We start from the raw sequence: 19,301 nt of genomic DNA on the forward strand, positions 1-19,301 counted from the left end.
TGTGCGTCTGACCTACAGGTGGTTTAGACACAGCCACACGAGAATAGGTTCCTACTTGCATGTTGGTGATTAGATACATTCGCCATTTTCCTTTTTTTTGCCTCCTTCCATTTTGTTCTTCAGGCCATAGTAGGAACATTTGTGAAGTAGAGCAAGTTCAAAATGAGCAGACCCTGCCTTTCTACAACACGCGTACACATACTTGGCCTGCTAGATTTAGGGGTCTTGAGGTGACGTGAATGTCCTCTCATTTAAGAAGAAAATCATCAATAAACCCGAAAAAGGGTGCATATTACCTCTCGTGAGTCGAGACAAAGCAAAGGGATGGTTCTATAATGGCGTAGTTCCATTTAGGTGTATTTGAGTAGTAGGGATGGGGGAGGCAGGGTAAAGATTGTAACAGCCTTTAAATGCTCGCACATCAGTTATCTCAGCCTTTGAGAGCAAGCAAGTGTGTCCCCAGAAGCTAAGGAGGGCAGATGCCGTCATGAAGAGCCTGTGACGTCTGTCTCTTCAGACAACAGACAACCTTAGACCTCCCTCAAGAATCAACCAGAGACCTTGAGAACCATCAAGAACCTAGGAGCAAACTTCAAAGGGTACTTAGATAAGCCTCAAATGATTCAGGAGAATATAGTTCTCTCTTCCCAGTCCCATCCCTCTTTTTCCAACCAAGGCCTTCCCTCCCAACATCCGCATTCGGTGCCCAACCTCATGTGTCCATTGGTTCTTGATGAGAACACAGGCATGGGGCTTCAATTGTCATGACACAGACTCCCATGAAAGCATGTGAGGCATCTCTTTCCAGGCTCACCTAGTATGCTTGGCAGTAATGTCCTCTGTACCTTTCTGCATCAGAAAGACAGCAAGGGATTTTCTGTTACATTAATTCCTTTGCCGAGACACTTTTCATATTCTCCAGCCTTCTTTTTAGATCACTTAGCAATGTTCTGGTTACTTTCAAGAGAGGATAAATGCCCTCCCACCTCAGCTGTGGTCTACCTTCGTGCTTCCATCAAGACACGTGGGCAGAAGTGACGCAGAATATCACTAGAGTTTGCATTGTGGGGGCTCTGTCGTAGTCATTATTTTTTGAAGTTATTCTGAAAATCTCTTGAGAAATAGGCGGAGGGTAGATTCATAAAACCTTGAAATGTCAGAGCTGGAAGGCAGTGTAAATTACGTGTGGTCCAATTGTCTCATTATAATGATGAGAAATTGAGTCCCAGGGAGGTTGAGAATTGTCCCAGTTTATCATGAGAATGACATGTTACGTATTTCCTATTTGTTCTTCATGTTGCCCTGAACCCTTTAAGACCTTGCTCTCTGTCCTGAAAAATGACCATGTGGGCTGCATCAATGGCTGCCCTTGTCCTCTAGCTGCCAACCGACTCACTCAATGGCAGGAGATCAGAGGGCAGAGGAAGAGGAGGCTGGGGCACCTATTACCAGCTTCCTCCTTGTCCTGATGCCAGATGCTGGCTATTTGCCTGTCCCGGAGACACATGCCTCCTCGGGTAGCCTTCTCCAGTCGGTTCTATCTTACTGGGTTCCTCCAGTCACTCCCTCTCCTTGCCCCTGCAGGGCTACCAATGGCAACAACTTCTCTATTTTGCTAGCCCTGGAGCATTGTGCCATCCCTCCTGGTTTCCCAAACCCTGACCACAACTCTTTAAAAAGTACCCTTAATAAACTCTCCTCACGTTACCCAGTTTAGGTGCCATCTGCTTCCATGCTGTGACCTTGACTTGCCCAGCAACGTCTCCAGCTAAAACGACAGCCCCGCTGGTTCTCCATCTCCATAGCCCTACTGTACATCTCTTTGCCACAAGGTTTTTACTATGCATAGCTTAATACTTGCACAAGTACATCTTTTATAAATATGGCATGCTTTTCATAGTGAATAGCAATAGGATGTAATACTTAAAAATATGGGTTAAAATCTTAGGTTCAAATCCTGGTTCTGCAACTTAGTGTTGCTTAACCTCTATGTGTCTCAATATCCCCTTTCATAACTAAAAGGCCATGGTGAAGATAAAAAGACACAGTGCACTCATAGAACTTAGCACAGACAAGTGCTCAGTAGTAAATGTTCATACATGCCCCACACATGACAAGTGTTCCATAAACGTTAACTTTTTTTTTTAAAGATTTTAAAAAATTTATTGGAGAGAGAGAAAAAGAGAGAAAGAGAGTACAAGCAGGGGGAGCCGCAGAGGGAGAGGGAGAAGCAGCAGGGAGCCCGATGTAGGGCTTGATCCTGGGACCCTAGGATCATGAGGTGAACCAAAGGCAGACGCTTAACCAACTGAGCCACCCAGGTGCCCCTAAATGTTAGCTTTTATTAGCATTTGCGATCTGTTAGGACTCCCGTGCTATGCGTGGAAACATTTATTACGACTCTCGTTCTGTAAAGGGAAAAAATTTGCAGATTTCCCTGATCCTTGCATAGTGTCAAAATTTCCTGAGGATAGAGTCATCGGTGCCCAAGACCTGAAGAGTGATGAGGAGGTGGGGAGGTGCAGATTTGTGGGGGTGTGAGTCACAGGGATGCGAGGACAGATAGAACAGGAATGCAGTCAGCACTGTGATGGACAAGCCTGGATGTGCATGGAAGCTTTTGTTCTGCCTGAGAGGGACGTGAATTGGCAGGGTGGGGGTCTGGTTCCTGGCTGGCGGACCGGGGAGAAGACCATGGAATGTGTTGCTTGAGATTACAGCCATGAGCCTGGATGTTCTTGCACCAATAATAAGATAGGGGCTAGTTTCCAAAAGTACTGACTAACCCCCACCTAGAGACCGGATTTCTTTAGTTTCAGAGTGTAAAATAAAGCACTGTGTTCCTATTTAAAAAAAAAAAACAAAACTGTTTTTCATATACTTGTTCTTCCTTTTGAATTATTGATGAATATTCAGAGATGTGAGATCCGTTATCCTCGAGCTTCGTTATCCTGGGGACTAGCCAGGGGTGTTTGCAGAGCAGAGCCGGACCGTCCTCCACTACTGGTTCCCGTAGAAAGTGTCACACAGCTCTTTGCTGATTACAACTCCACATGCTACATTTTACCCTCAGTGGCTTTATTCTTTGTCTCCCCGAGGGTGTGGTAAATTGTGGCTTCTCTTACTTAGATCTAGTGCTTTTCTCCTGTCTTTAAATACAGCCCTGTGACATGATGCCTCCGAAAGAAAAAGAAATTAAGTCATCCCATCTTCTATTGTTCAGGACAGTGACAACTCTCTGTTATTACTTGATGTCAGACAAGGAAAGAATTTAATACGCTGTTGGAGGCCATGGGAACATACAAGGATGTCCATGGTGCTGGACAGTCTTCGTGAGTTAGACCTTGGTGCGAATATCCGAATGCAGGCAACCCAGGCTTCTCCCACTTGCTTCCCTTCTCCCTGTGTCTCTTTTACTTGAACTGTCATTTTGATGTCTGACCCAGAAGGTAATTGCCCCTAGAGTCAACAACCAATTTGAGTTTTGGTAGCCATTAATGGGGGTCATGTGTAAATAAATGAGTGTCCCACGCAGCTGGCTTCTCATAGCTCTGTCCATGCTGCAATGCCCGCCCCTCCACCCAAAAGTTACCATCAAATACTTCCATGACCCAGATGTCCAGAACTATCTAAGATAGTGAGTGAATGCATCTTTCCTTCTACACTCCGTTTTACGTCTTTTAAGTCATTTTGAAAATGTACCCTCTCCATGAGCCCTATACTGAACATACGCTGTTGAAAAGTAAAAATCCCCCTTTCTCCCATCACCCCCCTCACTCTGAAACTCCCTTACCCTGTTATGATTTTTGTTTTACTTTTTTTTTTTCCCATGGCACTTAGGAGTTTCTAATCTGCTATGTAATGCTTTATTATGTTATTGTTTCTTTGCCCCACTAACACATAAGCTCCACCAGGGCAGGAAACCTGGTCTGTTTGTTCATTGATAGATCCCGTGGACCCACAATGATGCCTGGTATATGGCAGGCTCTCTGCCAGTATTTTGCACAATGAATAAAAACGTGTCCTAAAGAAATTTAGTGGCCTACATTTCTGCAAGAAATTTCTTAACTCCAGAAAAAGGCCCAGTGCTGTGTTTCTCCACTTTGAGGAATATAGCCTGCTATTAGGAAAACTCATTGAAAATGCATTCTATGAAAATCACAGTATCAATGCAAAAGAAAAGTTTGTCTTTATAACTGATAAAAATCTTAGCTTTAGATTAACAAATTGAAAACTCAAGATTTTTTTTAAGATTGTATGTATTTGAGAGACAGATCACAAGCAGGGAGGAAGGGTAGAGGGAGAGCCGACTCCCCACTGAGCAGGGAGCCTGATGTGGGACTCAACCCCAGGACCCCGGGATCATGACCTGAGCTGAAGGCAGACACTTAACTGACTGAGCCAATCCAGGTGCCTCGAAAACTCAAGATTAAAATCACCGAGTGGCACACGACCCGACCAATTCTTCTGCAGACAGCAGAGGACCCATGGCCTAATGCAAAGAATCCTGTCCATCCTAGGGCCCTCTAAGAAAACTGGACTTTCCCCCTTAGATTCCTGAGCTTCCCGACAGCTATTCCGAGCTCATGGCCTTGCCTTTCCCCCTCCCACCTTACCATTCCCCCTCCCACCTACAAGTATCTTACAGCCATTGGGCCAGGGACAGAAACACAGAGATAGTGCCAGAAGGGCCACGTCCAGCAACATCACTGATTGGAAAAGTTTAATCACCTCGGAATCCTCAGTAGGCTTGTACCAATGAGCTAGAAGCGTCACAGGAACCCGCTCCCCTGCTGGCAGGAATTACGCAGATGCGGAAGGACTGCCTAACTTGGGGCTACGCTGAGGAACACGTTGCTCTGGATTCTCAGACGGCTTTCTGGAAGAGAATCCCAGTGACGAGTTTTCAGTCCCTCTGTCACGCTCACACACATGTGCACATGCATGCACACACAGATCTAAGATATTCTACAAATGAGAGAACCATCTGACCAGCTCTTCAGGCGGAAAAAGATCCCCTCCTGCCACCTCCCCAGACACCCTTATTAGACTCTTAAGTGGGAGTAAAACACAAGAACTTAGCTGCATCTAAGCATGTTTTTTCATCTGCATATAGCTTTGGAGCTTCTTTATCAGTTAGGAGAAAGGACGTGAAAGATGAAGAAGAGTATGTCATGTCTATAACGGCCAGTCATGTTCCGAGAGAGTTGCTGGACTCCCTCTCCTCTTCCCTGCATCCATTTATTTTTCCTCTACGGGACCTCCTAGGACCTAAGTGCGTGTCCCAAAATGCAGAGTTCCGATTGTCACCGTGCGATGCTGAGGTTAGGGATGAAAAGCCAATTTTAGATACTTCCTGCTATTGATCTCCCTTTATCAGAAAGGCTTTTGCTGTGCTGGTTCACTGCTGTGCTTAGGCAATGGTTTTTACGGATTTACTGCCACAATGTATTCAATCTGTTATAAAGTAGCATCAGCGTTCCGGGTGCCGTTCTCCTTTCTTTGACCCAGTTTTAAAAACCTCCAACTAAAGGCGCCTTGTTTACATAGAGTTTGCAAAGTGATCAGAATTCTTCCTACCATTGCTACCGGAAGAATTACTATAAGGACTCTACATCTTACCCTCCAAAGCTGTTGTCTTTTGGTCTGAAGAATGACTGCCATACAAGAGATACTTTACCAAAATCCAGTTGAAATACCAGAGATTTTTTTTTCTTTCTCCCTTTATTCCTTTTCGATTAGCACTGATTATCTAGCTTATAAATTCCACATTTACACTTTCTCTTGGACCTGCCTTCTTGCAGAGCGATTCCAGAAACCAGGATGGAGGCCCTAAGTCAGACACTAGTAAATATTGGCACTCAAAGTTGCAAAAGCGTGTATTCAACTCTCTCATCAAAGGCAGCCCGTGCAAAGCTCACTGCCTAGACATAAATATGGTCCAAGCAAGTGAGTGCTTTAAAGGCTCTTTTAAAAAGTACTTCTTGAGGTAGACTGGTTTGTGTCCCAGCCTGTCTATTAGGTTGTTCTTATTTCTCACCTACCCAGACCATAGAAAGCACAACTTTTACCAACAAGCTTTTCCTGGTTCCCAAGTCTGTGCTGTTTTGTTCTTTGCCTTTGATTCTTTATGCTGAGAGTTTGAAATTGCAGCCTTAAGCTCCCAAGCGATTGGCAAATGTCAAGTATCCCCAGGCATAGCAACCAGCTGAGATGGTGAGGCACTGCGTGCCGAATTGGGATTGTGTTATTATTACTATGCTTCTGGTGGGATGCGGAGGAGAAGAAAAGCAAGAAGGCAGATGACTTGCATGGGCACAAACTCCTTACCTTCAGTTGCTCAGCAGCGTCTCTCGATGACCCTAGTCATGCTAACACCACATTTAGGGGCAGTTTACTAACTCTTACCACCCGTGCCCTGAATAAATGGTGAACGGCAGTGGGTACTTCTAAATTTTCATTGATGTTAGTGCCTAGAATTTTCCCCCATATAGTATGAACTTCTTACTTTAACTCGCCTGCTTACTTAAGACCTTGCCAACTCTCCAGCTTGTTGAGCTCGATAAACAGTAATTTACTGCCTCCCCCCCGCCCTTTTCTTTCTCTCTTTTTATTTTAACACTCTCATCCTTGTCGGGCAAAGAAGCCAATGAACAAGTGACAAACAACAGGTCATTCGTCAGGCCTTTCTTCCAGGAGAAGCCTCTTATTCGGTGAAAGTCAGAATTTCCAAGCCCCTCTTGCGGATGGTCTGCGTTGTGTCTCTTTATTTTGGCTTCCTGGCGTAGGTATCTTTAGATAGAGTCTGGCCAAGAGGGAGATGCTGGAAAATTCCGAACATTCCAGCTCCAGCAAAAAGCAAACAATATATACTGCTGTGGTATATCAAGGGACTGCTGAGTTGTCCTTCCCGTTCTTCCACCCTGATTTTATCCTGCAAGCTGCTGTTTCTCAAGTCTCTGTCCAACTTTTACTTCTCCTGGGAAATTTTCGGTGACCCCCGCCCCACTACCACCCACAGTTAAGTAAGGTTCCTCTTCCCTGCTCTCACGGCACCATCTGGTTTTTTCCATCACAGAGCTTCTTATATCCTATTTAAATTAATTTAGCAATTTAATTTAAATTGTCTAGATTGTCAGTTCTCCAAGGAGCGAGATGCTGTCTTACTCATTGTCGCATTCCACCTGGCAAGGAGTAGCTTCTCGAGAAGTAAACCTCTGTTGGCTGTGATTTCGTGAGCTTTGCGATCTGGAAGCTGGGAAGAGTGTGCTCTCTTTCCTTTGTGTTTCGGTCAGCCCACCGAGTCACACGTGGCAAATTTGCCTGCCGTTTTAGATCCAAAGAGAGCACTTTTTTGGGTGGAATAGGGGCACTTGGAGACTATGGGCCAGGAGGATTGCGTCTTTGCCCTCTTCATTCTATCACCCTCATGCAGAGAAGATGAGGGCCAAGATGCATATTTATGATCTCTGGATGAATGTGCCTTCTCTACCTGCCCGCGGGGAGCTCTCCCACGAGTCTCCCTTCCACCAGCCGCACTTCTCTGCTCTGATGGATGGAGCTGACCGGGCAAATTGCTATGCTGATGAACCGCTCAGCTACCTGTGCACATGTTCCAGAGAGATCTCCAGGGATAAACCACATTTTAGAGAAGGATTCATCCACAGCCTGGGGTGAGCCTTTTAGCCCTTAGCTAGTCGAGTATGGCGGGCTAAGGAAGATGAAAGGACTATCGTATCAGTGCTCACTTTTTAGCAACCCGAGCGCCTGTCCTTGGGCTGGTGAGAAGCCTTACTGCATTTTTCACTTTTCCCAGAAAGTTATTCAAATTGAGACCTAGAGGTCTGGGTGTCACTGTGCTCATTGAAAGAGGGAAACCAAGAAGCTGAACTGAAAGCACTTAAAGGAAGGGTGCATTACCTTAAAATATGCAGATGGAAAACTGACATTATTGTCAATGTCAGAAGTCACCTTTCTGAATAAACAGACACCTCTGGGCAAATGTGGGGATGTGTTTCTTTCCGTTTACAAATGACTGAGTATGCAAATGCAGGGAGGTGGAGTTGAGCCCTGAAGGCTGGGTTGTCTTCTTTCATCTATCCCTAATGAGGAACACGCAGGAATCTGTCAAGAAGGGCATCACAGGCTGATTTGTGCCTTCTGAATAGAGGGGATTTCAGTGGTAAATCTGCCAGCTGGTTTTGTGCCTGAGTATTACATCAGTCTCTTGTATGATCTTGCATCCTGTGTAAAATGCACTATTTTGGCCTAATGGGCAGGATTTGCAAGAGCTGGGAAGCCATAAATGAAAGTTTCTTGTTTCTAGAGAGCAAGTTAGAGCTTTTATATTATCTGCCTCAGAGCTCGGTGAATTTAAATGTATCTCTTGGGCTTTGGTAATATTCGTGTTAATGTCAAAATTGATCCCATTGTTATTGAGATGTGTGGGTTTTTAGGCCAAAGACACACAGTGCCTGTTGCCAGGGCTGATGAATATCTGCATGGGATGTGTTCCTTCCAACCTTTTCCCAGAACTGAGTGAGGTTATCACTGGGGCCTTCTACCGAGTTCTGTTTGTGGGCCTGGATTTTTCTGTACTTCGCTCGTAAATGTAATTGACATTCACGGACTACCTATTGTGTGCCAGGCACTTTGCATGACTCTGGGGACGCAACAGTGAGCAACAAGATCTGGGCTCTTCTCCCAGAGGATTTCTACCTAGGTATGGAGATGAACAATAAAATACACAAGCAGAAAGATCGAAATTGCCCATTGATCCTAGTGCTATGTAGGGAAAGAGCAAGAAAAGAAGAGAGGGAATTATGGAGAGGAAAATCACTAGTTCTGTTGGTGCTGAAACAGAAAGGATGAGGCCAAGCCAGCCTTGGAAATAGAGGGAGAAAGAGCTTTCGAGACGAAGCAATTCGTATGTGCAAAGATCCTGACCTGGGGAAGAATCCGACATGTTTGAAAAATTAAATGGAGATGAGCATGTCTAGTGCAAAACAAAGAGGCAGAGTGGGAGGAGATGGAATTAAAGAGGTTTTTGCAGAGAACACATCATATAGGGCCTTGCAGGCCATGCTAAGGCATTGACTATTTTATCCTACGTGCAGTTAGAAGCCGTGAAAGGGAGTGTTTGCGTTCAGTTTCTATCTTTGAAAACTGTATGAAAAAAATATAACAAGTGTGGCAGGGTTGTAGAGAAATTGGAACCCTTATGATGGCTGCTGGGAATATAAGATAGCATAGCTCTGGAGAAGACAATGTGGTGGTTCCTCAAAAAAATCCAACATGGAATGACCATCTGATCCAGTGATTCCCCTTCTGAGTATATTCCCAAAAGAATGAAAGTAACGACTCAGATATTTGGATGCCCGTGTTTTAGCAGCATTATACACAATAGCTAAAAGGGGGAAATAAAACAATTATCCCTCAACAGATGAATACATAACCAAAATGCAGCATATACACACAATGAAATATTATTTAGCCTTAAAAAGGATGGAAATTCTGCCACATGCCTCAACATGGTGAACCTGGAAGACGTTCACGCTAAGTGAAATAAGCCAGATTCAGAAACAAATATTATAGGGTTCCATACTTACGAGGTACCTAGAGTACAAGTTCATAAGGACTGAAAGTAGAATGACAGTCGTCAGGAGCTGGGGGAAGCAGAATGGGGAGTTAGTGTTTAATGGAGCCAGAGTTTCCATTTGGAAAAATGATAAAGTTCTTAAAGTTGGGTGGTGGTGATGGTCGCACAACTATGTGAATTTACATAATGCCACAAAACGGTACACTTAATGGTTAAAACGGGAAATACTATGTTCTATTTTACCACAATTGAAGAGCTACCAAGAAAGCTCACACTATTTTATGCTAGAGAAAGGAGGCAAGAGAACAGTAAGGCAGACAGATGGGAGGTCATTGCTATATAGTTCAGTATTAAGACAGTGGTGGACTAGTGGCAATACAGATGTGGAGGCTCTGTGGATCTGAGACCTACACTAAAGGGGAAAGCTACAGGATATTGATGGATAACATCACAGTTCTTTATAGTTAGAATACACTCGAAGCCTTTAGACCACACTTATGGGGGTAAAGACTGGCAAAATCCCTTTGACTGGCAGATGTGTTTAAACTTGACATCTTGGTGCATGACAAGGAGAGCTTTATTTTTAAACTCTTCAATAGTCTTGGATGGAGTATGGGAGCTATTGCTGTTGACGTGTGAATATTTGCCTGTACTGTCATGTAGCAGTCATATGCTCTGTGTGAGCATGGCTTGTCTTTGTGATTTGCAGTGATAACTAGTGTGTGGCTAGAGTTGTTCATTCTCTTCCTTATTAGTAATGCACGTCTTCCATTAGCATAAGCAACTAACTACTCCCTTTCCCCTGTGCGGTGTTGACATTCATTGTAATGATTTATTATCCAAGCTAAATAACCCTCAATATGAAACAACAAACATGCCTATGTTTGTGTTTTCCATTTGTTTTGTTTTCTCTTTCTTGCTTCCGCATAAGTAGGTAGTTCTTTATGTGATAATTACGTGGTACAGAAACAAGCAGTTGGAAAGCCCACTAGAAAGGTTAAGAATGTTGATAAGGTTTATTTTTAAAAAACTGAAAATCCACCCAATTTTAGTGGCATCTCACACTACTGCCTTAGAGTTTGAAAAATAACTAGATTATTAAGAAAATGTTTGTTATGAGCAGAAACTCCATATAAGACTTAATGATCTATGGAAGGGCCATATTTGGCTTCTCGCGGAGCCTCCAAAGCCCACAGGAGTGTCGTTGTATTTGTTTGGGATGTTCCCAAAATGGTCTGAACCAAGAGGTTACAATATGGTGGAGAGTAGTGGCCGGGTCCAGAACTCCACAGTCCAGCTGCCTGGGATGTATCCCAGCAAAGCCCCTGAATGGCTCTATGACCTTAGATGATTTACTGAAGCTCCCCAAACCTCACTGGCCTCATCTACAAAATGGGGACAATGGTTACACTTATCTCACGAGGTCCTTGTGACAAGTAGGATAATAAATGTAAAGCTTTTGGGCGCCTGGGTGGCTCAGTCAGTTAAGCATCTGCCTCTTGGTTTTGGCTTACGTCATGATCTCGAGGTTGTGGGATTGAGCCCTGTGCCTGGGCTCTGCACTCAGTGCAGAGTCTGCTTCAGAGTCTTTCTCCCTTTCCCTCCCCCTCTGCCCCTCCCTGCTCACATGTACATGCTCGCCCTCTCTCTCGCTCGCTCTCAAATAAAATCTTAAAAAAAAAAAAAAGGGCTCTTGGAACAGTTCCTATCTTAGAAAAAGTGCTCAGTAAATGTTAGCTGTTACCATCAGTGAACCACAAATAATATTGCCATGAGAAAGACATTATGTATGAAAATAAATGTATGTAAAGGCATCGTATAGACAGAGCGAGAGATACACTGAAGTCATTTTTGTGTGAACATGTATATATGACATTGAAATTAACAGGCAGAATGATGTATAGTTTATGGAGTGCTTGGTGTCCATGATAAATTTGGGTGTATATCTACCCTGTACAAATGAGATGAGAAATCTTAGTCCATAACAAGTTTGGTATTTAACAGAGGCATATCCTCACCCCCTCTGGTCATTCTGTTTCTTACTATATTTATATTGTCCATTTTAATCACTGTGACTCCCCCCACCCCCGCCCCAATCATCATTTTGGACATGGGAGACTTTTCAGTGGCTAATGACAATTCCCATATCTTCACATCACAGACAACTCATTACATTATATTTCATCCAGTTAAAGTTACCTTACCTGGCTTACTACGGCAGTTTTGTTTTCTAAAGAAAAAGAAACACTAATTTTTTGTTGAGTTGCAGCTTAAAAACCTAAGCAGGTTATTCTTGCCGCAGGCTTTTCCCCAATAGAAAATTGTTATTGATGTTTTGTAAGTATCACATTCCATTCAAAGGTAAAAGGCTGCTTCCACTTGCCATTTTTCTAGTGATTTTTTTCTACCCCGTGTCTGCAAGTCAACACTCCTGGGCTCAATTAAAATATGTATTTAGCCACTGGATTTGCAGAGAGATGATCTAACTTGAATACTAATTCCTGAGCTATTGCCTATGAATACAAGGATGGCGCACCTTGAGGGATGGCTTTCAAGACAATGGCCAGTAAGCCCAGGATGCCTGGCAATGATCACAGCTCAGTACAGGTGTACGTTGGATTCTGATGCATTTTGCAGCAAACAGTGTTGCTCTTTAAACTCACAAGCTGGTGGAGATCATGTCCACCTGAAAAATTCAAAGTCACCAAAACTGTGCCACTGCTTGCCTTCCTAGTGCATAGCAATCCCCGAGGACGGACATGAGATTTTCCCAACCTCTGCTCTTAAAACCTAACACAGAGCCTCATGATAGCAACTAATATTTATGGAGTTCTTACTACGTTTCAAGTCCTCAGCCCCTAGCTGGGAATGGAATGATGACCAAAGGCAGGCACAGTCCCTGCCTCACACAGCTGCCATTCTAGGGACTAGAGAGGAGGTGATGTCATCATGGGAATCCCTGAAGCTTTCCTCTGAGGAAGGGCCAACTGAACAGAACAATGAAGGCTTAGCGACTAGGAAAGAACATCTCAGGCAAGAGAAGCAGGGTACCTTTGGTGTGTGACAAGTGGGCGCGTGACCAGGTGAGCAACTGAGAGAAGTCCTGGGTGGCTGAAGCCAGGGAAAGCCACGTCCAAAATAATTCTCGAGAAGTGATCAGGATGAGTTTACCTAGGATATGGTAGGAGTTTCATCGTGACCTTTTAAACCAACTCTAGCACAATAGTGGGTACTACGGATACTGTTTTCCTAATGCCTCAGCATGTTACAGCTTAAAGTGGTGAAATAATGTCATTCCTCAGCTAGGAAGTGGCAGGTGTAAGAGTGAAGCCCATAGCCTGAGCCTATGACCAATATGTTGTGCTTCTTCTCTAAGACGCATCCCTCACATTTGCAGGAGTTTTGACTCAGTGTTGTCATCCATTGCCGACGTGGTCTTTGTGTAGAGTCTCTTACTTAAGGCCGATGATGGTTTGGTTCGCATCACAAAAAATCCATGCTAACTGCTGGCAGACTCAAGAGGGAACACGGATGAACTTTTACACAGCCATTGTCACCTTTACCCCAAATCTTAGGTCTCTAGGCCTCAGGCGGCGGCGTAGAAATAAGGGCTCGAATGTTTTTTGGTCACACTGGGCGGTGCCATGGCTGAGAGAGGATGGCGTAGCTTTTGCAGCTGGTACCAAGTTGTGATTCCAAAAGAATTTAAAGGGAGCAAAAACAGTATTATATTTAAAAATGGTTTCAAGGTATTTAAGGAATAAAAATCATTCTTCCATCTTTAATAGAAGAGCGGAAAAGGAAAGGTAAGGGGGAGGGGAGGGGAGAGGAGAAACCCTGGTACATTACACGCCCACTTCAGTCTGTCTGTCTGTGTCTCTCTCCAACTTTTGCATTGAAGCTGAACGCTTGATAGATGAGCCCAGCACTAAAGAAAATGCCCTTTTTTATGCACCAAAGCTTGGTAATTGCTGCGGAAAGATACTTAGTGGCTCGTAATATTCATATAATCAGATTAGCTGTGAATCCCACCTCAGCGGAGGATGTCGGGATAACCCAATTCATGCCTGTTTACCTTGTCTGCGTGAGCACTTCTTTCTCCCAGTCGTTTGATCCTTTCTGTCGGCCTCAGTGGGTGCTCTCCACAAGGCTAGCCCAGTACCCCTGCGAAGTCAATTACCAGATGAGAAAAAAAGGAGAAGATGTAAATGTTCGAAGAGTTTGGTTTTTGTGTCTGCTTTGTTTGTTTGTTTGTTTATTTATTTATTTATTTATTGTTTTCTTGGTAACAGTTAAAACAGCCTTGAGGCTCTCAACCTATGCTACTAAAATTTTGTTGGGCAGTTGACATCTCAATCCATGGACAACTGCCTCATGACCAATCCTCTCTGAGCTTTGAACATATGGCTATGTCTGATGGCTTCGCTGATTTCACCAGGGAGAGTTTTATAAGATCTCTATTTGAGGGAGCAGCCACTACACAGATGAGTGATACACTCCTGGAATTAATTATAGCTTGCCAAGTTTGGGGATTGATTCATTCTAAGCCCAGAGCCAAAAACTCATCTTAAAGCTGGCATGTTTTTTGATTATCTGGGTCCAGCTCCCCTTACAGTCCCTCGAACCCATGGCCATTTGTACTCTGCTTTTAATAGTGGACTTTGTATTGGAAAAGTCCTTAGTTTCAAGTTCACTTTCGAGTCATAAACGCCTAAATGTCGTGGGGGCCATACATTGCCAGGGACTGATAATTAAGAACGATTTTACCTTGCAACTCCAGGCTTCCTCTTTGCTGTGAAGGCTTCCTTTCTTCCTGAAATGAAAGTGGCATTTCAGCCATCTGGCATAGGCTGCTGTCAATAAAGGAATCCAATCACATTTACCCACATTATAATGCATGAATAATGAGCTTGGTCTTTATAAATAACTATGTGCTCCCTGGAATATAGGAGTGGCCTCCAGCCTTTTTGATCTTTCCTCAAAGAAATAATACTTGAACAAATAATATGTCAAAAAAACAACCTAATAATTTCTGGAATCTAAATGGGAGAAGAGAGCATGGATTACCGGTGATAGCTGCCTGTCAGTCTTGGAAATCTACCTAAAGGCTTGTCAATTGTGTGAGATTTTCTTCTCACCAGCGTCTCACAATCAGGACAGCTCACATATGGATTGATTAGTTGCTTTTTTTTTTCTTTTCTTTTCTTTTAAGGCACCATGACCCTCTACTCTGCTGGAAGTAAATCCTAATGGGTGTTCTCGTAGCATTCCGTGGGGAAATGGTACATAAGGCCAACTTCTCTCATTTGGTGTTAGGACTTTAAAGTCTGACGTTTTCAATTACCTACTAGACCTGGTATTTTCTTTGAATAAAATACTTGCCATGTATCAGACCCACTCTTCTATAGGTCCCAATACCAAAAGTGCCCTATTTATAATTTGCTTTGGGATAGATTGCCAGCGTACCAAGTGTCCGCGCTTCCCGTAGCCAGGCTTCTATGTTAAATAGAATTAGTATCCTATCAACCAGAAGAACGAATAAAACTGTTCTCCATTTTCTATATGTTTAGCCACTTGGAAACTACTCACAAGTCTTTTATTTTGGAAGCATATTTTACAGAGAAGAAGACTTCCTAAATATGATTTAATTTTTTCCTTCCCTTCAGAGAAAAAGGATTTAAAACTTTTTGCTTGTACCCTCCAGAAATGGCTCAGAATATCCCCACAGTGAGAAAAGATGCTGTATTGTTTCAGAGTCCAGATCTGCCTCTTGTGATAAAGAGATTTAAATCCTCACTATTCACCCTGTGCAAGCCAGTCTGAGCCATGGAATATATTGAAATGATAGAATGCTTTCAAGTTTAGCATTTTTTGTGTGTGCTCTATGGTTGGAAATTCTGTTAGAGAAATATGGTTAGACTATTTTGACAATTTTTAACCTGCTTAAATTGGATTTTTTAAAGTGCACAAATTGATGTTCTGCCTACTTGGAGAATGTTTTAAAGATACCAAGACTTCAAAGAAAAACAGTGAGAGTAAATCAGATGCAAGCATCCCTGTATCCATCCTAGCAAAATTAGTTTAGGATTTCCTAGGGCAATGCTAAATTAGAATGATTCTCAGGCGTCAGGGCAAGTACCACTGGTAATCATCTTTTTTTTTTTTTTAATGGGGGGGCAGTTGTTGGCTGAGCAAAAGAAAGATATTTTCACATCTTGTGGGAATCACTAAATGACATCAACTTCATAGACCTTTTTCAAGGACGCAGTTGGGAATTCTTAGTGTCCCTGCTACTGTCATGGTGGATTGTATCACTTTCTGGTCCATTGAAATTTGGGGTGTCGGGTAGCCTTTCTTACCCTCCCTATTCTTCCCTGCCTTCCTTTTTGGTCATCAGATATCTTTATCTTTCTTACTGCAGGAGAAATTAGGTCTCAAAAACAGCAACATGTATTAGCCACGATATCAGCTCCAGAAGCTGAAAGCATTTTTTAAAATGAAGCCAGAGAGATGGAGTGATCTGCTTGATAATAAAGCTTAGCTTTAATGCCAGCTCCATGCTGTTACAGCATATTACTAAACAGCAAGAAATGTGGCACAGATGTTGTGGCGGCCATATTTTACACCATCCAAAAGGTCATGTCGCTTGTTATTACATTCAGAATCAATATTAAGTGAGCGTTCCAAATTTCAGCTGTCAGTTGAATTTATTGCTGCAAACCAAAACTGAAGGGTTCTCGACTGTGATTCAAGCAAGCTAACAAATTAACTAATCTAAGGGCATGCCTAGAAGAAGCAGGTGACCCACATGCCAACAGCAGAAGCTGGGTTCTTACAGAGCTGCGAGAAGGGCTGCCCCACTTGCCAATCAGAACAATTGCCACCTTGATATTTTAAAAAGAGAAGGACGGAAGGAAGGAAGGAAGTGTGCTTGATTCTCAGGTGGGTGAGATACGATGAGGGCAGCTTCTGGAGATGAAGCGTGGTGTGTACGTATCTGTCTGACAGTGCTCGAGATAGTTAGCACGCCTTGGAGGTAACTTGACTTTGGTTACCAAAAGTTCTGGGTACCTAAGTTTACTCAATAGTCTTCTTTAGATGTAGTTGGAGAAACACCGACCCAGGTGTTAACTGGGCTATATTCTTCATCTTGCTACTTATCATCTCAGCAGGTGTATCAGGGACCATCTTTCTTAGTTGTAATCAGTTCTAGAAGTACAAAAATACCTTACAGACAGACGTCCATTTAATTAGGACATGAACAGCCCTGGTTGTCCAATATGGCTTATGAAAGGGAATGGGGAAGTCACAATTTACTGAGAAGAAACTCTAGGTAATATCCAGTCATTGGATCAAGAGAGGTATACAAAGTCTCCGAAATGCCATGTCAATATATTCGGCACGGAATGGTGGGTGAGAAAATGGAGGACTGTCGGCTGCAGTCTGCAAGCCTGTGAGTCCATATACCCATGATTTTCTCTGAAATGACTTCTAAAACCTATCTTTAACACCGTATGTCTGTGGTAGTCTCTCCAGTGCATCCAACGAGAGAATGAATGTTGCCCCATTAGCAAGTAGTCCAGAGGACACACTGGGGTTTCTGCCCAATGTGAGAGCTCCTAGGGTCTTCTTCCCAGGAAAAGGGAGCAGGACACCAGCTTGTGTGGTCCCTCGGCAGATGAAATTTCTATCCTGAGAATTTCCAGCTCTTTCTGGAAACTCTCCTGAGATTCGGGATGCATTGGTGAGTTTCCAAACTGCTGGTAACTCAGAACTAGGTTTAACTAAAGCCCTCAGATGCATCCTTGACAAAAGTGGTTTCACTTTTGGATATTTTCTCTTATCCTGCTTTCTGTTACAAATGCAAGTAATGATTTTTAATTGACTTTACTAGGAGTGTTTAGGAAAAAAAAAATCTGTAATTCTAGTAAATAAGTACTTCAGTCAAGGACTATTCATTATTCAAGATTCAATAAACATTTTTTGAGTACCTACTCCGGGCACATTCTACGTTCAGTGCTGGGGATAAAAAGATAAACAAGACGTGGTCCCTATTCTCAGGGACTGGGAGAGAAACAGGTATATTGGAGTAAGGATAATGCAGTATAGCAGTATATGGTTTAAAACTCTGTTATCTTTTAAACCAGGGGATTTATTTCTAGGAATTTATCCAAAGAATCAGTGTTCAAATTTATGTTTAAATGTGTATTAGTTGTTTCATGGTGACTGCCAGCTAAGTAGATGCTCGGTGACTATCGAATAAATATCATAAACTATAAGAGCAGGAAGGGGAAATTCTATATGTGCAACAGAGAGAATTGGTTAAATATGATATCTACAAGTTAAAAGATTTTGAAGAAATTTTATATTTTGTAAGAATATTTAATGGCATAGAAAAGATTTCTAAATACATTGTTAAACAAAAGCAGCTTACTAAGGAATGTATGTAGTATGTTCCTAGTTTTGTGAAAACACTCACACGCACACACACACGCACATACACACACAGAAGAGAAGCCTTTAGGGATGCCTGGGGGCTCAATTGGTTAAGCCTCTGCCTTTGGCTCAGGTCGTGATCCTTCGGTCCTGGGATCGAGTCCCACATTGGGCTCCCAGTTCAGCAGGGGTCTGCTTCCCCCTCTGCCTGTTGCTCCCCCTGCTTGTGCGCTCATTCTCTCTCTCTGACAAATAAATAAATAAAATATTTAAATTAAATAAACCAAAAAACAAAAAACACAAAGAAAGAGAAGCCTTTATATCCTACATGGATATACCAAGCCAAGTGATTGATGGTTTAACTAAAACAGTAAAGCAAAGAGTCAGGGGAAAAAAAATCACTCTACACATAAGCTATAAATTTAAAATGTAGAAAAGTTCCTCCCACCACCACCACCATGGTCTTAAGGGGGAAGGCCAGGCTTTTTCTTAGAGTGTGGACCTGTTTCTTAAATAGACCACTCCCATCATTCAGCATGTATAATTCCTATTTGGGTTCTTCAAAATAAAGCGAAAATTAAAAGCCTTGTAAAGAAGTCTGAATCCTGAATCCTTCTAGATGTTTACACGTTCCCCATCAATTTTCTTCAGTTGTATCCATACTTAATTTGACAATATTGTTTGGAGCAATTTGCATGCATGGAGTTTTTTTCAAAGCATGGAACTTAAGAAAACGCTCTGCGTTAACACCATTTATAGGTTCAAGCTATATTTAGCTGAATTGTGAAATTAGATTAAAATGCAAGTGGCATAAATAGGTTTGGGACAAACATAAGTTGCAGGCACAAAAGGGGAGAAAGTTATTATAGAACAGCCTACAAGCTGCATGCTCTGGATACGTTGGTACGTTTTACCGAGGGGAGAAGAGTATGGGCTAATCCAGCCAGTCCAATTCAAGCTCCCTGGGGGAGCTCCAGGTGGTGCATTAGTAGGGAGAGAGAGAAACTGAAAAAATAGACTCCACAATGTGAGTAGTGCGTCTCTTTGGAAGCAGAAATTCCTTTTCTCCTTTCTGTATTATTCAAACTCTTTACAATGAGTAAGTGTACTTTCATAAGCAGACGGATGACTCATTAAATTAATTACTTTTTAATATTAAAAATAAAGGATGGGGGCGCCTGGGTAGTGCAGTCGTTAAGCGTCTGCCTTCGGCTCAGGGCGTGATCCCGGCGTTCCGGGATCGAGTCCCACATCGGGCTTCTCGGCT

At 42.9% G+C, this 19,301-nt stretch overlaps 1 protein-coding gene and 1 long non-coding RNA gene across 12 annotated transcripts in view; one reads left to right on the plus strand and one right to left on the minus strand.

Moving 5' to 3' along the window:
* Positions 1 to 19,149, minus strand: part of LOC123001700 (uncharacterized) — a 97,564-nt gene extending 78,415 nt beyond the window's left edge. Inside the window, exon 1 of one of the 2 annotated variants that reach the window (XR_007191158.2) lies at positions 1 to 19,149. This exon is cut by the window's left edge and continues 51,408 nt beyond it. This is a non-coding gene — a long non-coding RNA (uncharacterized LOC123001700). The other variant, XR_008959234.1, reaches the window with a different exon arrangement.
* The window catches only part of TENM2 (teneurin transmembrane protein 2), a 523,183-nt gene that overhangs the window by 52,759 nt on the left and 451,123 nt on the right, over positions 1 to 19,301 (plus strand). The window lies entirely within an intron of this gene.

The sequence above is a fragment of the Ursus arctos genome, unplaced genomic scaffold (genome assembly GCF_023065955.2).
Source record: "Ursus arctos isolate Adak ecotype North America unplaced genomic scaffold, UrsArc2.0 scaffold_15, whole genome shotgun sequence".
NCBI lineage: Eukaryota > Metazoa > Chordata > Mammalia > Carnivora > Ursidae > Ursus > Ursus arctos.